We start from the raw sequence: 23,858 nt of genomic DNA on the forward strand, positions 1-23,858 counted from the left end.
GGGAAGGTTCTCCTGCCATTTTTTTCAGCATCTTAAAAAAATTTTTTCATCAAGGAAATTTTCAAACATACACAGAAGTAGAAAGAATCGTATAAGGGATCCCTCAGCCATCCATCCCCGGCTTCAGCAACCTTAACGTTCTGCTAGAATGGAAAGTATTCATCTCTCTGCCCTCATTTTTCTCCCCACACACTATGCGATTTTATCCATAAGGATAAATCTTTAGTAGTTAAGGACCTGTGGGGCGCCTGGGTGGCTCAGTCGGTTAAGTGTCTGACTTTGGCTCAGGTCGTGATCTCGAGGCCCGGTCATGATCTTGCAGTCCGTGGGTTCGAGCCCTGCGTCGTCGGATTCTGTGCTGACCGCTCTGAGCCAGGAGCGTGCTTCGGATTCTATGTCTCCCTCTCTCTGCTCCCCCCGGCCACCCCTCCTGCTCACACTCTGCCTCTCTCCCTCAAAAATAAATAAACATCAAAAAAAAAGTTTAAAAAAAATAGTTAAGGACTTTTTTCTTGCCTAATAAAAATTAAGTCTACTGTAGTTTCCTTGAGTGATCTAAACCCAGTCATATATAAGTTTCCCCAATTGTCTCAAAAATGTATTTTTACAATTGGTTTGTTCAAATCAGGGTCCAAACAAGGTCCGGTCATTGCCATTAAATGTGTGTCACATTCAATGGTGTGTAAGAGTAGGGATGAAAACTAGCTTTATTAACTGCTAATTGCTGCTTACTCTTTCACAGGCACTATGCTACTGTTTTATAGATGCATTATTGCATGTAATCCTTAAAACACCACTTTTATTTTTTAATTTTTAAAGTATAATTTACTGTCAAGTTGGCTAACATAAAGTGTACACAGCGTGCTCTTGGCTTCAGGAGTAGATTCCCATGGATCATTGCTTACATACGACACCCAGTTCTCATCCCAACAGGTGCCCTCAATGCCCATAACCCATTTTCCTTTCTCCCCCCACCCCCCCAACAACCCTCAGTTTGTTCTCTGTATTTAAGAGTCTCTTATGGTTTGTCTCCCTCCTTCTCTGTTTGTAACTATTTTTTCCCCTTCCCTTCCCCCATGGTCTTCTGTTAAGTTTCTCAAGATCCACATATGAGTGAAAACATAGGATATCTGTCTTTGACTGGCCTATTTCACTTAGCAGAATACCCTCCAGTTCCACCCACGTTGCTGCAAATGGCAGGATTTCATTCTTTCTCATTGCCGGGTAGTATTCCACTGTGTATATGAACCATATCTTCCTTATCCATTCATCAGTTGATGGACATTTGGGCTCTTTCCATAATTTGGCTATTGTTGAAAGCATGGCTATAAACACTGGGGTACAATTGCCCCTCTGCATCAGCACTCCTGTATTCCTTGGATAAATTCCTAGCAGGGCTATTGCTGGGTCACAGGGTAGATCTAGTTTTAATTTTTTGAGGAACCTCCACACTGTTTTCCAGAGCAGCTGCACCAGTTTGCATTCCCACCAACAGTGTAAAAGGCTTCCCTTTCTCCACATCCTTGCCAGCATCTCTTGTTTCCTGAGTTGTTAATTTCAGCCACTCTGACCAGCAAAACACCACTGTTAAATAGTGCATGGTGAGTTCATTCTACGGAAGAGACATCTGAAGCTCAGAGCCACCAAGTAAGCTGCTCTCCTCACAGACAGAGGAACAGGGTCTCAGATCTAAAGCCAGATGTCTCATCCCAAAGTTTCTGCTTGAAACTGCTATGCTGTTTTGATTCTGCATGACAATAGAGAAAACAGTGGACAATCATTTAGGTGGTAGATGTTATCACACAAAGGAAAACATTTTCAAGGAATATTTTTGACTTTATGGAAGGAATGCACAATGCATTATGCCACCAGCTGGCTGTGACCATGATGTAACATAGCAGGTGTTTTTCCGCTATACGGTGAAACTCCATGCTTAATCTCCAAAAATGACCAGCTGAAGAATTCAAAAAGGATTTGTTGAGTCACTGGGCATCATTCAATACAGGTCAGATTAATTTCTGGGTAAATTTTAAGTTGAACCATAAAGTTTGATATTTGAAAAGAATTCTAAACCTTGGCCACCTGAGATGCCCACAAAATGCAGAAATCCTCTCAAGTACATCCTTCACCGGCAGGCATCAGATCTCTGCTTAACCCCCCCCACCCCTCCCCCCCCCCCCCCCCAGATTGGCAGCTCATTACCTTACAAAAGGAACAAGGCTAATTGTGAGAAAGCTTTTTCCCCTACAGTGCAAAATCCTCGTACCTTTTTTCCATCTTTTGTTGTAGCTCTGCTCTGTGAAGCTAAAATATTAATCTAATCTCTGAAACAGTATAGCCCCAAATGTCATGATTATAGTAATAAACTCCCTGTCTCTCTCAATTTCTTTTTTTATTGTTCACACTTATGGAGCGCTCGCTAAGGCCTATGCTAACTCATTTGTTCCTCATCGGAACCTTGAGGTGGCGCTGCTGTTCTCATTTTACAGATGAAGAGACTGCTCGGAATCCTTCCTGATCACTCCCTCCTCCCCTGCCTTTATCTCTCTTCCATGTTTATTTTTTTCCGCATAACATAGGGGTCACCGTCCTCGCTACGCGCGTTCCTAGTCTATTTTCTCTCCCTCTCACTAGCGCCGACTCCAGGAGACCAGACGATCCGTAAGGTCTGGAGCCCTGCTCTAGCCTTTTGTCTCCGTGTCTGAGCTCCGACAGGAGGACTGCACCCTTGGCATGTTGTCCAGAATAACCACAGACATGGATTTAATAAAACTGTAAAATACTGGGAAGGTCTAGCACTCTTGACATCCTCACCCCGAAAATGTGCCTCCTCATGGATAGAGCAGGCTTCCTGGTTTTAATCCACAATATTTCAGGCTGAAAATAAAAGCGTTAGGAAAAAATGAGACAGTATCTAGAACACGTTGTTAAATGTGGCAACAAGGAAACTACAGACCCCAAGTGGAGACACTTGGGCGGAGTCACCAAACCAGGGCTTTCTTTATCCCTAGCCTGAAACTGCAGTTTCAACCTCCCGCAGACAAGCAGTCTTAACTGCTCACTTAGGAATTTTCTGGTCTCCACTAACGAGGTAATCTGCTACAGGGGCCTCTCCATCCGCCATCCCCCTCGCCTAACAAGAAGGTGACTTTGCGCGAAGCAACCTTTCCTTTTCTTTTGCTAATAACCGCCTGGCCCCACCTCCCTCCTGGAAAAGCCTCCCATTTCACACAGCCTCTCAGAGCTCCCCCTCTACCTGCTGGACGGGATGCTGCCCGATTCGTGAATCGCTTACTAGAGCCAATTCGATCTTCAAATGTACTTAGCTGAATTTTTGTTAACAGATGCGAAGTTTCCTAACTGCCATCCAGAGAGTTATGATTTCCCTGCAATAACCTGCTTTCCCCTTCCCTTGCTCTGTCCACCTCGGTCGTTCCTTTCGGCCGACCTCCTGCGCTCTTTCTCCCCTCCCCCCCCAACTCTGGCCCCCGCAGGGTCCCCCTCCCCCCTCCCCCGCCCGGCCCTCCTCCCCCCTCCTCTCCTCCAGCTCCCCCCCACGCTCATCGGCAGGCTTCTCCGCCCCCTAGTGGCCGCCACGCGTGTCTGCACGCGCCCTGCGCGGGGAACAAACCACCTCTCCGCCAAGACCACCTCTGGTCCCGGAGGTGGCCGGGCGGGAACCCCAGGGCATCCCCAGGACCGAAGAGTTTGGGTTTTGCCCGTAAGAACGTTATAAGGTAGCAGGATTCCCGCACAGAGAGTCGAGACACCGAAGCTTTTTAATTTCCAGGAAGCAGCTTTATTCGCGCTGGCCCCGCTTAGTTGGGTTCGAGCGCCCAAGGTCACGTGGCATAGTTTTTAATACATTTTTTATTTCTTGGTGTCCCATATATGGTAACACACACAAACACCTAGTCTGAGTAAGTGGTCTCAGCTTACAAGGTCACGAGGGATGTTGCACGGAGGCGCATAGCCAGGTTACCTTGAAGTTTTCTGCCCTTTCTTCTCTCTCCTTGGGGAGCGGACCCTACCACAATAATAGAATTAGGAGAGCCGTGAATAGGTTTGAACGCTGTGGGCCACACGCTCAGGACTTAATCTGGGGGCTCCCTGTTTCCTCGGAACTGAATCTCACTTTGGGGATGAAGACTTCTGACCTGTTCAGGGGCGGCGAGGAGTCACCGGTGGGTGAGTGCCCTCCGCCTCCCCAACCTTGTGCCCTGGTTTCTCAGCGAGCAACCACGCAGATCCTCTCTTCCCTCCGCTTCCTGGCGCGGGGGTCGGTGGGTCCCCTGGGCCTCCACAGGACAGGTCCACACCTGGAGGGAACCCTGAGGAGCGTCCCTCCATCCTGTCGTTCTGCCCCCTGGTTCCTATGTCTTCGATCTCACATAATCTCACAGGTTTTTGTTTTTGTTTTTGTTTTTGTTTTTGTTTTTTTTTGTACTGTGACGCACAGTGAGAAACACCTTTTATATTATAACTTGGGACACACAATCAAATTTATAGATACTGTACACTCTTTTTTTGTCCTTTTATATTTGAATTTGCTTATCTATCTATCATCTATCCTGTCTACTCTTGATGTCACCTGGGGCTGGGGAGCCAACGGTCAAGGAAGAATTCTTGAGATGGTTTCAGTGCAAAACAGCGCCTTTATGAAAGCACGGGGACGGGACCGGTGGACGGAAAGAGCAGCACCTGTGTTGGTGAGAAGCGGCTGGAAGGTGTTGGGGGCTGGGGGCTAAAGATAGCGGAAGTCTCTAAGGAATCTGGCAGCAGTTTTAAGCACCTTGAGGGGCCAGCTGCTGCTAAGGTTAAGTTATTTACTCCTGCCAAGTAGAAGGTCAGTCGTGAGCCCCCTAGGATGTGCGTCAGCAGGCCATATGCTCTGGGAGGTAATTGCAAAAGTGACCCAGAGCTAGGCTCTGGTGGTAAAGCAATAAAGGAGGTCCTTGAGGGCTGGAGGGGGTCACAAGCTGCCTGGATGCTTGCCAGCCACAGCAAGTCTGGCCTTTCATTTTCTCTGATCCCTCTTCTAATCCATTCTGTTCAGCTTGCTTAATAAGAATCTGCCATTTTGGGGGCGCCTGGGTGGCTCAGTCAGTTAGGCATCTGACTTCACGGTCTGTGGGTTCAAACCCGGGGTGGGGCTCGTGCTGACAGCTCAGAGCCCGGAGCCTGCGTTAGATTCTGTGTCTCCCTTTCTCTCTGCCCTTCCCCCCCGCCCCCACCATGCTCTGTCTCTCTCTGTCTCTGAAAAATGAATAAACCTTAAAAACAAAACAAAACAAAACAAGAATCTGCCATTTTTAACAGTTTTGAAGTGCAAATTCAGTGGCAATTCAGTGAGACCATCACCAGCCTCTATCTCCAGAACTTTTTCATCATCTTAAACCAAAGCTGTCCCCATTGAGTAAGAACTCTGCCCCCTTCCCTCTTAGCCCTTGCTGACCACCATTCTACTTTCTGTCTCTGAAGTTGACTGTTCTAGGCTATTCCTCGGGTAAGGGGAGTCATATAGTATGATACAATGTCACCGGCTGTATCATGTAGCTGCCCGAGTCCCTACTTCCAACCCTTTTGCCGATATACCTAGAAGTGAAATTCCTGGGTCAGATTGTAATTCTAGGTTTCATTTTTCAAGGACCCACAACATTGTTTTCCACGGGGTTGTATCATTTTACACTCCCACCAGCAATGCGTAAGAGTTCCAGTTTGTCCATATCTTGCCAACACTTTTTTCTTTTTCGGTAATAACCACCATAATGGGTGTGAATCTTTTCCTTAGGTTTCAAACACACTTTAATGACACTTGACCCCCGTTGTCTACCCCTTAAACACAAATTTATGTTGGCATTGCAGAGGCGGTCTGAATCCTGGCCTACCTAGTAGGGTGGGGAGGGGAGACTCAGAGGGTGGCCCCCTGCAGGAATCAGGAGAGAACCCAGCCTGGGGGAGGGGAGACGACCCCACGGAGGTGAGGTGGTTCCATGAAGATTTCAGCAATGTGTCTTGTTAAGGAGAGTGTCAAGTCCTCAGTAATGAGATGTGTGAGAGGAACAAAGACGTTTGGAGACCCAGATAAGTACTGAATCCTCGGGGAACTGCCAGCAGGTAGGGGATGGGGGGCAGGGCAGGAGACCGTGTGGAGGAGGGGCCTGGCAAGAACCAAAGGGTTTATTCCTGGAGTCCCTTTCCTTAGATCTTCAGGACCAGATCCAAGTTTCTGGACCAGATACTAGGAAGAAACAGAAAACATGGACACAAAGACAAAGCCAGCTATCAAAACCATGCTTCAGGATCATAACAAACAGTAAGGGTGATTCGATGCTAAGCCTGCAGCTTTGAGGGGCCCTGAAAACTCTCTTGCCTGAGCCTCACGTCGGAAGAAGGTAATTAGCAAAATCGGGACTATAAGGCCTGGGACCGTGGGCCTCCCGCTTTGGGAAAGAAAAGGCTGCCCAGGCAGCAAAACAAGGCAAGAGGGAGAAGCAGCTTGGAGCTCTGGGAACTTGCTAGGGAGAATGGATAACAATTTAATTTTAAAATATGATCCTGAATTCCTCCAATATTAGCAAAAAATGGATTATAAACAACCAGACAGAAATCAGCTGTCTAGTTCGCATTAAATATGAACTAAAATACACGAATGAGGAAACTTCTATGAGCTGAAGTGTGTCACTGAGTTTTAAGTCTCAGCTGCCAAAAATAAATAAGAAACAGACATTCATAAATTTCAGGCGCCGGTCTGAGTTGACCTTAGTTCACAGCTCATCTGCAGCCCCGACTGATTTGTGCCCTAACTTGGGATGATAACAATGTTACTTCCCCCCCCCCCCCGCCGTGATTTTACTTATTTTTTTTTTAAAGGAGTATTTCTAACACCCGAAATAAGCCAATGCATTTAATTCTGTGTGATGACACGGAACTCCAAATCTGTGGAGGAAAGTAGCAGTTGACACGTGTGAATTTTACCTCCAGTCTCCGGCAAAGCAGGCTGTGAGCGTGCAAACTTCATAGGGGTAGTAATCACAGTACCATCTACTTCTTTAAAGTTTATCTACTCTTAAAATATCCCCTGCACCGACCGTGGGGTTCAAACTCACAACCCCTAGATCAAGAGTCACGTGCTCTTGTCGCTGAGCCAACCGGTGTCTCCTACACTAACCTTTCCTGAGAGCTCCTGCTGTCCGGTAGGCGTCGTTCTAAACGTATGTGAATATATACGCCCGTTTCGAGCACATTGCATTTATCAACACCAGCCTAGGAGGCAGGCACTACTAACATTATCCCCATTGTATAGGTAGGGGAGGAAAGCATAACTTTTAACTTTCAGTCGACTATGGCCACACTGAATTCTCTGCCAGCAGCGCACCTGTACCCCCATTTCTTTTCCTAAGTGGCCTCAGCTTCTACCGAACCTTTGGAGGTTTGTTTTCTGAAAGCCTGGTTCACCTCACCTCCCAATGAGGCGGGCTCCAGCATATCCCTCGCCCAGGTCCCTAATCTCGTCCCCCCACCCCACGGAGTGACTGTACCTGGACATAACCTACCAAGGGTGCACCGCTACCTGCAAAGTCCTTCAGTCCTGTATCCATGGTCCTTTACAACTCCCGAACCCCGGGCGCTGGACCCATTTTTCAAGATTAAGAAAGGGAAACCCTAATTTCCAGAGAAAGGTATGGGGATCACTTTCCCGCATGTCCTTTTCTAGGAGTTCAGAGACACCTCTCGCTCTTTGCGGAGATAGATGGTCTGCGTGATTTCAGGTCTGCAGAAAACGTTCCCTGAGATGCACAAGCGGGGTCTCCAACTTTCAAGACAGGTGCTTTCACCAGCCAACCCCCGGCGCCAGAATGGCCTACTTGCTCACACCGGAAGAGAGTTCTTGCTCTTTTTCGGGGGCAGTTTGAGACCCAGTGAGAGACCCTGAAGGACCCCTGGCAGCGGGAAAGCAATCGCGTCTCCCCGCCGCGCAGGAGAACGGGGGGCGCGGGGTGGGGGCGGGGACGCCGTGGTCCGCGGGCAGGTGCGGCTCGGGTCCCCGCGGGCCGCCCCGCGTCAGCCTCCGCGCCCCCTCCCCGAAACACCGCGGGAACCTACGAGCAACTCGGGAAACAGATCCCAAGCCCGCCTTGGTTGCCCCTCTGACTTGGGCGGGGGGCGGGGGGTCGGGGGGCGGGCGGGGGTGGGGAACACTATTTTTCTTCGCTGTCTCCCCCCCACTCCTGTCCGGAGCGACCGACCTTCTACAGCCATATTTCTAAAAAAGACAAAAACAACAAAACTCTCGCAAACGTGTTTTTTTGTTTGTTTGTTTGTTTGATTTTATAAAGATGGAGAAAACCAGGAGTGAAATAGAGAAGGAAGGCCCGTCAAGTAGAAGCAACTGGGACGCAGAGTCGGGGAGTGATTGGAGGGCCCGCGTTCCACCCGCGCGGTCCTCACCCACCGGGTGCGGAAAAATCGATTCCACGGATCAGGTTGACAGGTAAAGAAACCCCGCGGCCCCTCGGGGACCTCGTGGCGCAACGGTAGCGCGTCTGACTCCAGATCAGAAGGTTGCGTGTTCAAATCACGTCGGGGTCAGTAGTTTTAGTCTCTGGGGGAGGCTCTGGTCTGAGAAGGGAGACGGATGGGGGTGTAGGAAGGTGCCTTCTCAGCTTTCTCCGGCCTTGGATCCCCTCCTTAAAATACCTCTAAAATGTAAATAAAAGGCGAGCATACGCAGGAACGTACGATGTTGTTACTGCATCCGGGGGCCCATAGAGACCCACTGCAAACGTTCTCGATTTCACTTTTCAGCGGCTCGTCCGTTAATATTCCCAACCCTCCCTGCCTTCTCTCCACACGCTCACTTCCGTGCTGGCGGACCCATCTCTTCGTCTGTAGGTCCCTCCAACCTTCGCAAGCTTAGCAGGTGTTCCCAGAGGACCGGTTCTAGTAGGCGACCTTAGCTCACCCGCTCCACACATGGGCCAGCCTTTCCAGACCGGGGCGGTCGCATCGCCAGGCCATCCGTCCTTGGCTCTCTCCGATTCCCTACCACTGCGAGGCACAGGAGAGGTCAATTCCTTTCCAGAGGCGAGAAAACCTGAACGTTTTTGTTTGTCAGATTGAGTCTGTAGGGAGTGAAGCACCAATTCAGAGAAAGTCTTCGGGGCTGGAAGTTCCGCGAACCCTCTGAAAGTCAATGTAAAGTATATGTGCGGGAATGTGCGTTTTCCTCTCACCTGGGGCTCAAGACTTCCGTCCGCCCCCCACGCCCCCAAGATTATGAACCATCACACCACAGCACAGGGGAAAGTGCAAGCACGTTTCCTTCATCAGAGTCTATTATTTTGTATAATTTAGAATGGCTTTAAGACACGACAGTGGGATACAGGCAGGCATTCTGTTCCAGATCTAACGTACACATTCACACGGTACACAATATCAGATGTCACAGCGGATCACGCCTTTGTGCCCCGGAGAAGCATACCCACAATAAGCTTTTCCATTTCTTCTTCACCCTTCTGTTGGGCGTTAGTTCAGGCCCAGGGCTAGTGAATTACAAAAGACAAATCATTACTACTCTAGAGAGAAAAAAGAGAACCCAGTTTCCAATTCTACAGATTGCAGGGGCAGCGGGAGGAAGGGGCAAACCAGACAGAAACTGAAGGTTAATTATGAAGAGGGACATCCCCGCAGCAGAGTGGCGCAGCGGGAGCGTGCTGGGCCCATAACCCAGAGGTCGATGGATCGAAACCATCCTCTGCTAAGTACAGTCCTTTTCGTCCCAAAGCAATCTTTAGCTCAGCGAGAGGGAAAGAAGAGATTGTTAAGATTGTTAATTCTTGTTTCAAATCTAGTGCGATGTTTGACTCTTTATATGCATGTAGAAAGGAGGATAGAAATAAAAACCTAACAAAATTTCCCATCTGCCGTCTGTATGTTCGGTGATGTCTGTTAAGGCCCTTTTTAAAAAAACATATGAAAAGGTGCTCTGCATCACACGTCATGAGAGAAATGAAAATTAAAAATCACCTCTTAAAATGTCCAAAGTCCAGAACACTGACATCAAATGCTGGCAGTGATGTGGGACAACAGGAACTCTCCTTCATTGCTGAAGGGAAGGCAAAATGGCACAGCCACTGTGGCAGAGGGTTTGGTAGTTCCTTATAAAACGACACATGCTCTTACCATACCATCCAGCAACTGCCTTCCTTGTCATTTGCCCAAAGGAGTCGACATATATGTCCACACGGAAACATGAACACAGATGTTTGTAGCAGCTTACTCGTAATTGCCAAAATTGGAAGCCACCAAGATGCCCTTCCGTAGGTGAATGGAATGAATAAATTGTGGGACCTGCAGACAATGGAAGAATGCGCAGCATGAAAAAGAAATGAGATACCAAGCCACGAGAAGACACGGAGAAAACTTAAATGCCTGTTACTAGGTTAAAGAAGCCAAGCGGAAAGGCTACACATGATATGATCCCAACTGTATGACATTGTGAAAAAAGTCTAAACAACGAAGACGCTGAACGATCAGTGGTGGCCCGGGCGTGGGGGGGCGGGGGGGGGAGATGAATAGGCAGAGGATGGGGGAGGGGCGTGAAAAATACTCTGCGCGGTTCTGTAATGATGGATCCGCGTCATTACACATCTGTCCAAACCCGCAGAATGTATAACACCAAGGGTGAACTGTAACGTCCGCTATGAACTTTGAGTGATTGTGATGTATCAAAGTAGGATTCTCAGTTGTAACAAATGTCCCCCCGCTGGTGGGGGATGTAAGTAACAGGGGAGGCTGTGCACGTGTGAAGGCATGCGTGGGTACCGTCCTCTCAGTGTTGCTGTGAATCGAAAACTGCTCTTAAAAAATTAAATCTTGAAAAAAAAAAGAGAGAGAGAGAGAGAGAGAGGAAAAGAATTGGTATTTAGAAATACTCTTTTTTGTGAAACTTCGATGCCTTTGAAAGGTCTTCCTTCTATTTGGTATTGATCATCTCATGGGAGGACTGGTCGATTTTGAAAACCATTGAACGATGTGATGTGAAGAAAATTGACATATGCAAAAGCAGAATATGAACTACAGTTGAGGCGTGTCTTATTAGCATTTTTGTTATTTTGTGTCAAATCACATTACAAAAGAAAATTTTGAAAGGGCTTAAAAATATTTATATATACAATTACATCGGCCTAAGGAAGATGGAGATTGTGAACCTCCAAAGGGGAGGTGGCTAACCAAAATGGCGAGCCAGCCAGGAGTCGAACCTGGAATCTTCTGATCCGTAGTCAGACGCGTTATCCATTGCGCCACTGGCCCCCACGCATGCGAGCGGGATTTACACTTAGGGAAAAAGGTGGTGGTAGACTTACTAGGTCGCTCTAAGTATGAATGTGTGGAATCTTCTCTTCCAACTTCCTTTGTCCCTATCACCAGGATTTCCAAGCCCGAAACCTCAGAATTCAAACGAAAGCGTTCTATTGGCTCTTTTGTTTTAGTTCACTCATCCAATAGGATTCCTTCGCGGTCAGTGAGAATTCTTCCATTTTGATGTAACTTGCAAACGTCTGAACGGATGTTTAATGGTTTTAAAAGTCGGCTGTAATTGAAGATCGAGTACAAGAGCAAATATATAAAACTCGCCCGTCGTAGTCGGCAGGATTCGAACCTGCGCGGGGACACCCCAATGGATTTCTAGTCCATCGCCTTAACCACTCGGCCACGACTACAGCTACTGGGATGCTTTTTTCCACTTCCGCCATGTTAACGATATATCATGTATTCTAGGCTACTTCAGGATTTAGTAACACAAGAGGACGAAACAAACGATCCCCTCTAATGACACCAGCGAAGTCTCACCCAACCTGCGTTCCAGCACGTGGCCACCTGAGAATGCTTTTTGGGCGTTTTCTAGAATGCAAATCAGCGATTTGTGGCGATAATCCTCTGTAAAGAATTGCCTTCGAATAATCCTTTAAAAATCCTCGTATTTTTGCCGCAGTAGGACATTAATTCTCAGCGAATCACCGGACAAAGATGTCGTCACAGACACCCCATGTCTTCACGCGCCGAACCCAGTGCCTGGAATACAGCAAGGGCTCAATAAATTGTCAGCTGCTATTGTAATCATCCCGTTCAAATTCAAGAAAGGGGACCCATCAAAATGTTCCATAGGGAAACCTGTCTCTTGTGCCTTGGTAAAGCTCAAAATATTTTATTAAAAAAAAAATTTTTTTTTAATGTTCATTTATTTTTCAAAATATTTTAAAGCGGCTGACGGAATGTTGTTGAATGGGATAGGGAAGGAGAAAATATTTCTGGCAGTCAAATCTGCTTCACTGCGTGGGGCCTTCTCTCCCAAGGGGGAGAACAACTGTATCTGATACTCTGTGGATGATAGTTAAAACGTATTTGCAAAGATCACCGTCAGAGCAGGAACAGATCCCCAGGATCGCCGCATTTCTGAAACTACACAACGATTATTATCACAATCTTATCTGTATGTGTAGGAGCGTGGGTGTATTAGTGTGCAAATAGGAGATTCTGTACTTCATCGATAGCTCCATTCTGTGAACACAAGAAGGATAAAACATGACTGATAATCCATGCTCATGTGCTGAAAATGATCTCCAGCCCAGACCTTTCTTCAGGGCTTCATAATATATGCCGGCTTGGTAATTTCTTTTTGCACGTGCATGGGCATCTCAAAAGCACTATGTCCCAAAATGAATGCTCTACCCTTTCTCTGCAAACTCGAACCTCCTTCAACAACCCAGATTTTATGGGAGCCAAAGCCAAAGACTTAGAACTCCCCCTAACTTTCTTCCTTTCTCTACTCTCTCCCCACAGCCTGTAGATTATCAAGCCTTCAGTTCCACCTCCTAATTTTTTTTCTCAAATCTGGCTCTTCCTCCCAAGCCACAGGCCCTTTTTCTTAGATCGGGTTCTTACAGTTTTTCATAGGAGTGATTGCAACAACTTCTTAGCAGTATTTTGGCCTCCAGGCTCTTGTCTCTGAATGGGTTCATTTCTTCATTCTTTGAAAAATTTTATTCTGAGCACAATCACGTGTCATGCATTCTGCTAGGTGCTGCTCATTCAATGGAGAGCAGGAAAAATATAGCCCCTCCTTTGAGGGCTTTCTAGAGTAAACAATGGTAGAAGTGAACATTTACAATTGGGTATGGCAAGTGAGAGGTCCAGGGAGCCACGTGGCCTATTGGAGCAGTGCTAGGTCCCAGACGTGGCCACCTTGGGTGGTTGCCTGGAGGGTCACTCATTAGACTCCGAGTTGCATGAAGACAGTTTCCGGTTCTGCCTTTGTTACCTCTGAACGGGTAAATGGGTAATCAATGAATATATGTGGAATGAATCATATTCGAGCTCAGATCTGAAGGATGTGTGGGAGCTGGCCAAATTGGAAAGGTGCGTGGTGTTCTAGACCTAAACCTCGCAGAATAGGAGAGAAACTGAAGAAAGTTCTGTCTGGCTGGAACATTGCATTTTGGAGGGGCCCAGGGAGGGGCAGCGGTGAGAGAGAACACCAGAGACGCAGTTTGGGGCAGATGGCGTAGGTCGGGCTGGGTCACCACCGATCGATGTCTTTACCTGAGCGTGCAAATCTGACTGTGTCCCTTCCCTCCTTTAAAGTCTTAAAAGGTACTTTGTGGCCTATAAAAAGGGCACAAACGGCAGAAGAGGCCCTCGTCATGGGAGCTATCTGACCTTCTCAGCTTCCTTTCCGGCCACGCTGTCCAGGGAGCCCGGGAAGTCCTGAAGCGAGGAAGCGTCTGCTGGTCCTCACAAGGTGCGGGTTCTCGGTGCTGAGCCTCTGCCTTTGATTTGCGACATTTCCTTAGTCCCTTTCTGTTTAGAACAGCATCCCAACTTCCTGTTGCTGTTACTGTTCTGACATTGACTTAAAAAAAAAAAAAAAAAAATCCAAGCCGGTTATCTTCTAAAACGTCTCACATTCTGACTCTGTCTCCCTGTCTCCCAAGGCAACTTTTAATTTATTCCTCCCTGCTCTCTAAACCAGAAGTTAAATCGCAGTGATGGATTAGATCGTTTTGATTCGAGTACCTAGTTCCCATCCAGAGGCATTTGTCTGGGCATCCAACTGACAGGGAAGCCGGAGCGGTCCCCTCTGAGCTTTCTTCTCCTTTGCAATTAGCAGGGAACCTTGGGGGTGGGCCTTTACCACCACGCGCGTGCTGTTTCCCGCTAACCCTGTTAAGGTTTTAAGATCCTTAATGCTCTTTGCTGAGTCTCTTACTTCTCTGGGGATTGCGGACGGTGGCGGGTCTTCTAATCCTACCCCTTGCCTACATTTGTTAGAGGCTGTCGTCGAGCGTGACCTCTTTCCTGCCTTCCCCAGCCTCCGGTCTTTCCTGGGGTGCCCAGGGCCGCCTCGCTTTCCCGCGTTCCCGGGGGTGCAGGTGGGCGGGCGCTCAGCAGCGCGGGGCGGGGTCTGGGGCGGGGCGCCGAGCGGGCGCGGGGGGCCGGGGAGCGCCCCCTGCAGCCGGGCTGGAACCCGGGCTCCCAGACGGGCGCGCCGCCGAGAAGGACGGGGACGGGCCGGCAAGGTCCGCGTTTCCGAGAAGCTCCCGGGGGCAGCTGCCGGCCAGAAGAGGGGGTGAGCGACATCGAGGGCCAGTCACTCGCGGGGAGGGCAGCGGGGTCACAAACGGAGGCGGGGGTGTGGAGGAGACCTGGGAGGAGGGGGTGGGGGGTAAAACTATCAGGTTAGCGTCAGAAGGAGAAGAATCTGTTCACGGACTGAACCGAGAAAACAGCAGCAAGTAGCAGGAAGGGCCTGGAGTGTAATAAGTGAGCCCCACAGCAACCACGAAGGGATTCGAACCCTCAATCTTCTGATCCGAAGTCAGACGCCTTATCCATTAGGCCACGTGGTCCTCCTGCGGCATGAGGGGGTGTGTGGGGAACTTTTGGGGAAGGAAAATAATCTTGGCGCTGTGACTGCAACATCGTGAAATCATTATTGCAAAGCAAGGCGTTTCCGAGGCCTCAGAAGTCTGACAGTCTGGACTCCTGACTGTAGGGAACCATCCAGAGGTTGATGGAGGGAGGTGGGTGGGGGGGGGGGTGGGTGAACTAGGTGACGGTCATCAGCAGGGCACTTGTTGGGAGGAGAACTGGGTGGTGTAAGTGATAAATCCCTGAATTCTGCCCCTGAAACCAATATCACTCTGTATGTTAACTAACTGGGATTTAAATAAAATCTCGAGGACAAAAAAAGAAATCTTACAGTCTAGTGGGGGAAACAAGTTGGGCCGCGGGGTCAGAAATGTTGTCAGGTTTCCAGCAAGATAACTGCGGAGGAGAGGAGGGTGAAGCGACAATAACCGACAGACAGTGCTTTATATTTGGACGGCACCTGGGAGCAGAGGCCACAGCCCTGAGGGGACCGTGGGCGCGGGGCTGAGCCGGGAGAGGCAAAGACCAAACCCGATTGCTCCCCGTGCCCTGGGACCACCGTGGCAGGGAGAGATGGTGGGATAAACACAAGAATTCATTTCTGCGCACTGCGCGAATCCCTCTCGGAACAACTCCAAAATAGAAGTTCCAATGGGACAAGTTGGGGACAGGAGATAACGGCCACAAGATCTTGCCATCTGGAAGGCCGAGGGAGGTTGTCAGACTCCAGAAAGCGGGGGCCTAAGCAAATAGTGTGGGAGAAGCAAAGAGGCAGTCGCATTTACCCGTGCACCCTCCATCCTGGCACCCCAGGGCGGGGCTCAGGAATTGTCAGCAGGGGCTTCCGTCTGGAAACTTCCAAGTCAGGGGCAGAGCTGTGTGTCCCACTGGCCCCCCTTCACAATGTTGAAGGCCTAACCCCCAGCCCCTCAGGATGTTACTGTATCTGGAGGTAGGGCTTCTAAAGACCTAGACAAAGCAGGGGAAGGTCATATGGGTGGGCCCTGATGCAACGGGACTGGTGTCCTTCTAAAAAGAGATTAGGACACAGACACGACAGAGGAAAGACCCAGTGAAGATACGGGGAGAAGACAGCCATCAGTAGGCCTGCTGACAGGGTCGATCTTGGGTTCGTAGTCCCTGGAAATGCCAGAAAATAAATCCGTGGCTTAAAGCACCCAATCTGTGGCACTTAGCTGTGGTGGCCCCTGCTGGCTCAGACATTGTCCATCCTCCATCCTGGAAGGGGACAGGAAATTTATTTTCTTGAGAGAGGAAAGTAGGTGATCTCCAGGCCGGAGCAGTGATTTTCCGCCTTTCCCCCGAAACACAATCGCCTGGAGAACTTGTTGGCACACAGGCGGCAGGGGCCCATCCCCAGAGTCCCCGCTTCGGTAGTTCTGGGGCATGGACAAAGATGTGCCTTTCTAGCAAGTTCCTAGCTGAAACTGATGCTCTGTTTCAGGGGACCGCGTTTTGAGACTCACCGCAGGAAGGTCAAGCACAGGCTACTAAAAAGTGGGAAGAGCTCGCGAAACAGCCACCGGATTTGAGTTGTTGCTCATGTACAAACTATACAGACCAGAAGGCCGCACATTCTGACGGAGAGGAGCCGGAGCCGGGAGCATTTCCAGAAGTGATGTCGTTTACGCTGGGCTTTTGAGACCCAGCAGCTTTTCAGCAGGTTGGGGTGGGCCTGGTGGGTGCTGAGAAAGGCAGGGAGGCGGGCCGGTGCGGGGCCAGGAGTCTGTTTCAGAAGAGGGAGAAGTCTCGTGAATGACGGGTAAAGCAGTTTTGCCAAGTTTTTTGCCATCGTGATGCCTGTTTCACTGCGGATCTAAATAGTAAGCACAGGAGAGTTCTCAAAACAGGAGAATTCTGAAGAGTTGGAAAGACTGAGCCTGAGAAAGCACTGAGTTTTCCTGAGAAGGGAGCATTTGGGTTTTTGTATTAATATTTAATGTGGTCAATTCCTTTACTTTCTTGGCAAGGCATTAGCCAAGCTGTGGATAGTGGGGAGAAAGCTGACCCAATCCACCCATCAACAGAAGAAAATCTTTAGAATCTGGAGGAGAGGAGACAGGATTATTTAAATCCTAATTTGGCAGATAAAGGGCCTTTTCCCTGTGGCCTCGTGGCGCAACGGTAGCGCATCTGACTCCAGATCAGAAGGTTGCGTGTTCAAATCACGTCGGGGTCAATTGCAAATAGCCTTTTTTAGGGTAAAGAAGCAAGGCGATTTCCCTCCAAGGTATACCCAGTAGGTGACTTTGAGAGGCCTCCCAGGAGTTGTGATTGTTAAAAAACAAAATTTACTGGGCCAATTGTGAAGATCTTACTGACTTTATTCAACCTTTCAAGCCCGGGGCAGCATCCTCTGTAGTAGAGAGAAAGGAGCTCCAGGGAGCCGTACAGAATGAGACTCTTATAGGCAGAAGGGCCTGGGAACGAGGACGTTATACTGGCATAACACAGGCTGGTTCAGGCAGAGTCCTGTTCCTTTATGGGATGACGGGCGTCTATCAGGCAGGTTACCTACGTCGTGCTGACCCAGGGATTTCTCGCTGACTGGTTTAAGATTCCATTTCTGCGACATGCTAACACTGTAACTGGTAAGTCTAGGTCTCGGTGTGGCGATTGGGCTTAGCACAGGTGACTCCATCTTGGGCCCGTGGTCCTGTTTTTAACATGACAGAAAGGACAGAATATCTGCTCTGCCCGGAGTTTTGTGGCACGCGTTGTGGGGAATCTCGCTGGGGGAAGAGCCCCCGCCCCCCAATGGACAGTGCGTCCTTTGCAACCTTCTTTAAAGAAAGGTTTCACATAAACACTCTCTTGGACAGTCACCACGTCGGGGGAGGCACAGTCTTCTGTTTCCCTCTTTCTGCTCTGGTTGCTTTCTGGACTGTTCCTTCGCCCGGCTGCCTGCAACAGGGTGTGCCTCCTTCCCTGCTTCATTCCCGCCCCGCCCCCACCCAACCAGGAATCTAGAACCATCCTGGGGACGTCCTTTTCTTCACTCCCAGGTCTGAGCAGGAGTCCCACTGAGTGTGATTTCCTAAAACGTCACAGCCCATCTCCTTCTCTGTTCCACCAGGACCTCTTTTCTTCCATCAACATCTCTTGCCCTGGGTGTTGACAGGGACCTCGTCCCAGATCTCCTCGTGTTCCGTGAAATCCGAGTCCTTATGGCGCATGTCTGTACACACAGATCTTGTCTTGATTATCCTCCTCCTTTAAACAAAACAACCCAGCGTGTGTCGCCCAGGCCATTCGGTTCCTCAAATATGTGTCGCTCCTTCCCAGGACAGGGCCTTTGTCCCCGACCTTTCCTCTGAAAGGAATGTTCTCCCTTGTTTGCTGCATGATTCTGTTGCCAGGTGAGCCTGGGCCTGGCCTCAGCCAGCTCCATGGGCCTCGCCGAAGGTTCTCGGTCTTGGTCACCAGAATGAATTCAAGGGCAGACAAGTAGCACAGGAGTGGGAAAGTTTATTAAAGCGGAAAGTACACTCTGCAGATGTGAGAGCAGGAGAAAAGGGGGTGGGGAGAGGAGGGGGAAGGGGGAAGGGAGAGAGCGAGCACTCGAGAGTGAGCAGGGAGAGGGAGCAGGGAGGTTTGCGCTGGAACTGCCCATGGGGGGTTGTGTTTCTATCTTTTTTTTTAATTGACAGTAGTTAATCGGGGGCCGAATATTTATTCCTTGGGGGTGGGAAGCAGAGTTGCTCTTTCTTCCTCACTTGCTCGGGGGCTCCCTGCCATGGCTCCTCCCTTCGGCCCCCGTGTGATGGGGCTTCTCGGGGCGTTGGGCCCGGACAGGCCTCTGGCCTTCTCCAAATCCCAGCAACAGAAGAAAACAAAACTGGCCCGTATGAGCCCGAAAACTCCACTGGATCAAGTTGCATAACGTGCTCGTTCCCCTGGCCGGTAACGGCTTCCTCCATGCTGGCCTCCAGGCCTCCTGTCAGAGCCTAACTGACAGCCTGGGGGGACACAGCCCCACTGACACGAACACCAGTGATGTGTGTTATACCGAATATATCTGCTTCCGATAGAAATACGGTAAAATTTCTGACGTTCGAAGGTTCACTAAAAAGTTACATGGAATAGAAACCAGTAACTAATATTTGACGGGTGGTTTTATGTTGTTTTTCAAACCGCTTTAATGGCCATCCTCTGAATTTACCTTCGACGCCCCTGGAGGAATGTAGGCACCCTTTAGGCACGAGTAAACAAGAACGAAGGCATTACGTGACTTGATCAGGTTGATTTTTATGTCTCATGCTGTCCAGTTCTCTTTTCTTCTGTTGCTAGGGAATCCTATTTCAAACCTATTTCTCCTGTTTGGAGAAACCTATTTCATGGCCCCAGTTCTTACTTGAAGATCAATTTGCTGTTGGAGCTTCCTCCCCTTCAGAGCGGCCTAATCACACCTGCCAAGTAAATACTGTGAGTTCTCTATTCTGAAGAAAAGGTGCAAAGAGATAGAGACCAGAAGGAGATAGAGGCATGTGAAAAACTGGCTCTCACATGCTTCGTATCATCCGGACTATCAGAGCCCATTACCTCCCAGAAAACCAAACTCAAGGCTCACTTTGGGAAAGATAATTTTCATGGATCGTCAATGGTTTTCTCTGTGTTGGCTTTTTCTCCAGACAAGTGAAAAGTCCTCAAAAGCAAGGGATATAACTTCTGTTTATTTCCATGTCCCGCTTGGCTTTTGGTTCCCAAGCCCCACACCGACCTCGGCGGCCAGTGGCCACCCTCCAAAGGGCAAGTCACGGGGATGTGTGTAAGGGATAGGATTCGGGAGATTTCCTACTTTCAGCATTTTCTGTACTATTCTCGCGTCTGATGACCATAACCTTCTTATACAAACTTGGGTCTTCATGGCAGAGTGACGATAGGTCTTTTTTCCAGAATGTGGTAACTTGTTTCAACCTCCAATTGAGCGCTTTGACCCAGTAATTAACCGAATTGGCTTGCATCCTAAAGGAGAGATTTTTGGAATTTGTTTCCATTAATGATGTAAGGGGGGAAGCGGGGGATGGAGAAAAGACATTTTTATATGTTGGGTATTTATACTTGTTTTTCACCTTCAAAAGCCCGCATATCAGCAGTTTCACTTCTTCTAGGTCACAGGTTTTCTCAGAATGTTTAGGTATAATTTTTTCTTTGATTGGGTTTAGAAAAATTCTAGGGAAAAAACGTACAATGTCATTGCTGTTTCCGGAGACTGTATAACTGTAGCTATAAGGACAAATACGGGAGCAAAAACACACGAAGCATTGGTGGTTCAGTGGTAGAATTCTCGCCTGCCACGCGGGAGGCCCGGGTTCGATTCCCGGCCAATGCAGCGCTCGCATTTTACCCAGCGCGCGGGTGAAAACATTTTGACCGAAAACTTACAAGCTAAAAGTACGTTAAAGTAACAGTGTTTCTTGTATCCCGGTTTGGCTGAGAAAGATCAAAGCAAGCCCTCCTTTTGCAATTTCAGCTTATAAATGATGCCAATTGGCATGCATTTGGTTTTCCCCATGACCTGAGACGTCTTCCTGCTGGAGGGGGCGTGCACTCCGACCTCAACCGGTCGGTCTTTCCGGGGCGAATTGTAAGCCGCTGGCATTTGAGGGGCGGAGGGTGGCCGTGCACGGAGCCGGGGGTATCCTTTCTCAGACTTCGAGGCAATCGCTGAAAAACATCCAGACATCTATCTCATAAGTAAGAAGGCGCCAAAATTTACTGCCTTGAAATTTAAATTTGAAAAGCCAGCTTGGTGTGGGGAGCAGAGTGGCGCAGCGGGAGCGTGCTGGGCCCATAACCCAGAGGTCGATGGATCGAAACCATCCTCTGCTATCTCCTCGGCACCCTTCTTTAGCTCAACCTCAAATTTTAGAAAAAGGGAGTGGACCGGATCTGGAGGTGTAAGAATCCCCAAGGGAATTTGGGACAAACACCTGCTTCCTGTCTTTGCTTCCCTTTGGTCCCTTGTAACTCAATCTCTGAGTTGGGTACCCCCGCACCTGTTGGATTGAATGCGACGTCCGCAGGGGCTTTGGTATTTCCCACGACAGGCAAACGTTACAATTTGTAATAACTTCTGTTATCAACGTCTCGATATTCAAAATCTTGTTCTTTTTAGTATGATGACAGGCGGTCCAGAGTTGTTAGACCAGCAGGAAAATCAATTTACAAACAGGGAAGATATTATTCCTCATGGGAATATATCCAGACAGCTGGGGAGCAGTCGCGTAGTCGTGGCCGAGTGGTTAAGGCGATGGACTTGAAATCCATTGGGGTCTCCCCGCGCAGGTTCGAATCCTGCCGACTACGGAGTAGTGTTTTCTTTCCAGGTGTTACACCTGCTGGACCAACTTTGGAAGCTGCAAAGCACATAAAACAGCACGAAATACACCAATTTCCTGGGTAATATTATGTTTGCCCTTGAAACTGTAAGCAGGTAGTTGTCTTTTAGTAAAACAGCGGGGGAAGAAAATTTTTGAAACTGGGGAAAACATTAGGGATTTCTTCTGAAACCACTATACAGATGCCGAAAAGTGCCCAGGCTTTAATCTTTTTTTTTTAAAAAATTATTTTAATTTTTTAATTTTTTTAAATTTCCAATTCCCTATCCAGCTCGGGTCTGACTTCCGAAACCAAAATCCGAAATCCGAAATTTGGACACATCCAGTGCATCACTCTTTTACTCCTGAGCACATTTGGTGTTTTGGAATCAGTATCTCAAACAGGAAATTTCCAATCTTCCCTCCTTCTGGAGTCCTCTTATTCCACTTAGGAAGACAGAACTGCAGAGAGGATGCACAGAATAGAGAATTTTCAAAGCTGTTTTCAGTTTTTCAGACACTGGCTTTGTTTTCAGACATCGTTTTCAGACGTTGGCTAAATCTTACTAAGAAAAAAAAAAGAACTGTGGCCCTTGATAAAACTGGCAGATACACAGTACTGTATATGCAACGGAAATAAGAGTAAATATAACAAAAATTAATCTTTTATTACACTTGCAATTGATCCACTAGAGAAAGCGGATAAGCAAAAAGAAGGACGGAAAAATACTTAGAAATGTAGAGGTTCTTCTTAATCCTTGACATTAAATTCCCATGCTACCTTTAACTTTTTTTCTTCTTGAGTTTTCTATATTTGTACATGTCCGAAGAGATATTTTAAGCGTTGACACTTTCCTCTATAAGCCTATAGGCAGACAAACGTTCATCGTCCAGGTTAGGTATTCAGGAAATGCACAGTTTTGGTTTTTCTAGGAACATTGGCACTCGAGTCCTCTGTGGGCCCTGGTGAAAATTCTAAGCAAAGACGAGCTCTGTGGGGCTCCCCGCCCCCCCCAGCCGAACAAGTCTGTTGCCCCCTTGGATCCAGGGAACGTGGACCTTCTGCACCTGTTCAGAACAGAGACCCAACCACACGCATGCGACGCGCTGCAAAGAGCTTCCAAACATTTGCCAGGGGACACGACTGTCATCGGCCCCATGGTGTAATGGTTAGCACTCTGGACTTTGAATCCAGCGATCCGAGTTCAAATCTCGGTGGGACCTGCCAACCTTTTAGTATCTTCTCTTCTCTTAAATCACCCCCGTACCTGGACTTGGCCAGAGACACCTGTGCACTCGGGCACCTCAGCACTCAGCATCCCAGTTAGCAGGGCGACACTTCCCTGCAGAGCTGCGTGACTTGTGCGCTTTTCTGGAATTCTGTGTCCTCCTCTGCATCGCCCCCCCCCCCCCCTTCATTGGGAAACCAGGTTATCCTCTGGATGCCCTAAGTACTCCTGTGTCACACCCCGGACCTCAGTTCTGGGTTTGGGTTCCAGCAGGTTCTTGGTCTTAACATGGTTTACACGTGTGAGCCCCAGTTGTCCTGTTTGTTTTGGAGCATCTGCTGTCTGGGATGTAGCAGATTTGCCACTGATATTTAAAAAATATAAATACTGTAGTCCATAACATGCTGAATAGAATGACAAGCCCTGCATTTAATATTCATAGATATTCCCTCAAAATACATGTGTGGTGGCCCCATGGTGTAATGGTTAGCACTCTGGACTTTGAATCCAGCGATCCGAGTTCAAATCTCGGTGGGACCTGCTTTGGTTTTGGTCGCCTGTCCCCACGTTTCAATTTGCCAGTGCATCCTGCTGTGTGTGGGGGCATGAACTTTACACTTGAGCTTTCTTCCCCAGAAGAGCCTCCTGTGATTCCTTACTCTCTTCTCAGACTTACGAGAAGCGAAGTACTTTGTGTCCTCGTGGAAAGCATTCTGGTCTCCCTGGGTTCCTGATGTCAACCTGATCCTCCTTAGTCTTAAGGCCCTAATGGCTCACGTATCAGACGCCACCCCCCCCCCCCCTTTTCTCCCCCGCGGTTCACACAAATGTTCTGGAGGCTAACGCTGACCTTGAAAACGTCCAAGCCGTGGAGTGAGACCCCAGCCACCCCTTTCCAATTTCTCTAGACAAGAGGCTCTCTCTTAATGTTCCTTAGATTGAATTTACGCCCGGACATCTTGAAGATCAAGTGACCAGACTCAAGAGGATACGCGTCTTCCCTTGAAGGTTTGTTATACAGAGATCCTGTGGTGTGACGGTTAACCCTCTAGGCATTGGATCCTTCCGTTGACTCTCCTGTCCTTAGTTCGAGCACATCTTCCAGTGATCTCAATGACAGCAAGAGAAGAGCCTCTATAAACTCCTCTGGCCTCTAAACTTCTTCATGCCTATTAAGCCGCAGTCATGGTCATGTTTTAGAACCTCTGTATTAGTTTCCCCTTGCTGTCGTAGCAAATTACCGCGTATTTAGTGGCTGAAAACAACACGAATCACCCTTCTCACAGCTCTGGAGATCAGAAGTCTAAAATCAAGGTGTGAGCAGGTTTTCTGGAGACTTCGGGGAAGAGGCTTG

At 48.6% G+C, this 23,858-nt stretch overlaps 11 non-coding genes across 11 annotated transcripts; 8 read left to right on the plus strand and 3 right to left on the minus strand.

The window, feature by feature from the left end:
- Positions 1-8,520: 8,520 nt before the first annotated feature.
- TRNAW-CCA (transfer RNA tryptophan (anticodon CCA)) lies at positions 8,521-8,592 on the plus strand. The gene has a single exon. It is a non-coding gene; the product is annotated as a tRNA-Trp (tRNA).
- Positions 8,593-9,691: 1,099 nt separating this feature from the next.
- TRNAM-CAU (transfer RNA methionine (anticodon CAU)) lies at positions 9,692-9,763 on the plus strand. Its single transcript has one exon. It is a non-coding gene; the product is annotated as a tRNA-Met (tRNA).
- A 1,480-nt stretch (positions 9,764-11,243) lies between these two features.
- On the minus strand, positions 11,244-11,316 carry TRNAR-ACG (transfer RNA arginine (anticodon ACG)). Its single transcript has one exon. It is a non-coding gene; the product is annotated as a tRNA-Arg (tRNA).
- A 328-nt stretch (positions 11,317-11,644) lies between these two features.
- TRNAS-AGA (transfer RNA serine (anticodon AGA)) lies at positions 11,645-11,726 on the minus strand. The gene has a single exon. It is a non-coding gene; the product is annotated as a tRNA-Ser (tRNA).
- A 3,113-nt stretch (positions 11,727-14,839) lies between these two features.
- TRNAR-UCG (transfer RNA arginine (anticodon UCG)) lies at positions 14,840-14,912 on the minus strand. The gene has a single exon. It is a non-coding gene; the product is annotated as a tRNA-Arg (tRNA).
- A 2,150-nt stretch (positions 14,913-17,062) lies between these two features.
- Positions 17,063-17,134, plus strand: TRNAW-CCA (transfer RNA tryptophan (anticodon CCA)). The gene has a single exon. It is a non-coding gene; the product is annotated as a tRNA-Trp (tRNA).
- Positions 17,135-20,216: 3,082 nt separating this feature from the next.
- Positions 20,217-20,287, plus strand: TRNAG-GCC (transfer RNA glycine (anticodon GCC)). Its single transcript has one exon. It is a non-coding gene; the product is annotated as a tRNA-Gly (tRNA).
- Positions 20,288-20,715: 428 nt separating this feature from the next.
- Positions 20,716-20,787, plus strand: TRNAM-CAU (transfer RNA methionine (anticodon CAU)). The gene has a single exon. It is a non-coding gene; the product is annotated as a tRNA-Met (tRNA).
- Positions 20,788-21,182: 395 nt separating this feature from the next.
- TRNAS-UGA (transfer RNA serine (anticodon UGA)) lies at positions 21,183-21,264 on the plus strand. Its single transcript has one exon. It is a non-coding gene; the product is annotated as a tRNA-Ser (tRNA).
- Positions 21,265-22,427: 1,163 nt separating this feature from the next.
- On the plus strand, positions 22,428-22,499 carry TRNAQ-UUG (transfer RNA glutamine (anticodon UUG)). Its single transcript has one exon. It is a non-coding gene; the product is annotated as a tRNA-Gln (tRNA).
- Positions 22,500-22,972: 473 nt separating this feature from the next.
- TRNAQ-UUG (transfer RNA glutamine (anticodon UUG)) lies at positions 22,973-23,044 on the plus strand. The gene has a single exon. It is a non-coding gene; the product is annotated as a tRNA-Gln (tRNA).
- Positions 23,045-23,858: the final 814 nt, after the last annotated feature.

Source organism: Panthera onca, chromosome B2 (assembly GCF_046562875.1).
Source record: "Panthera onca isolate mPanOnc1 chromosome B2, mPanOnc1 haplotype 2, whole genome shotgun sequence".
Lineage (NCBI taxonomy): Eukaryota > Metazoa > Chordata > Mammalia > Carnivora > Felidae > Panthera > Panthera onca.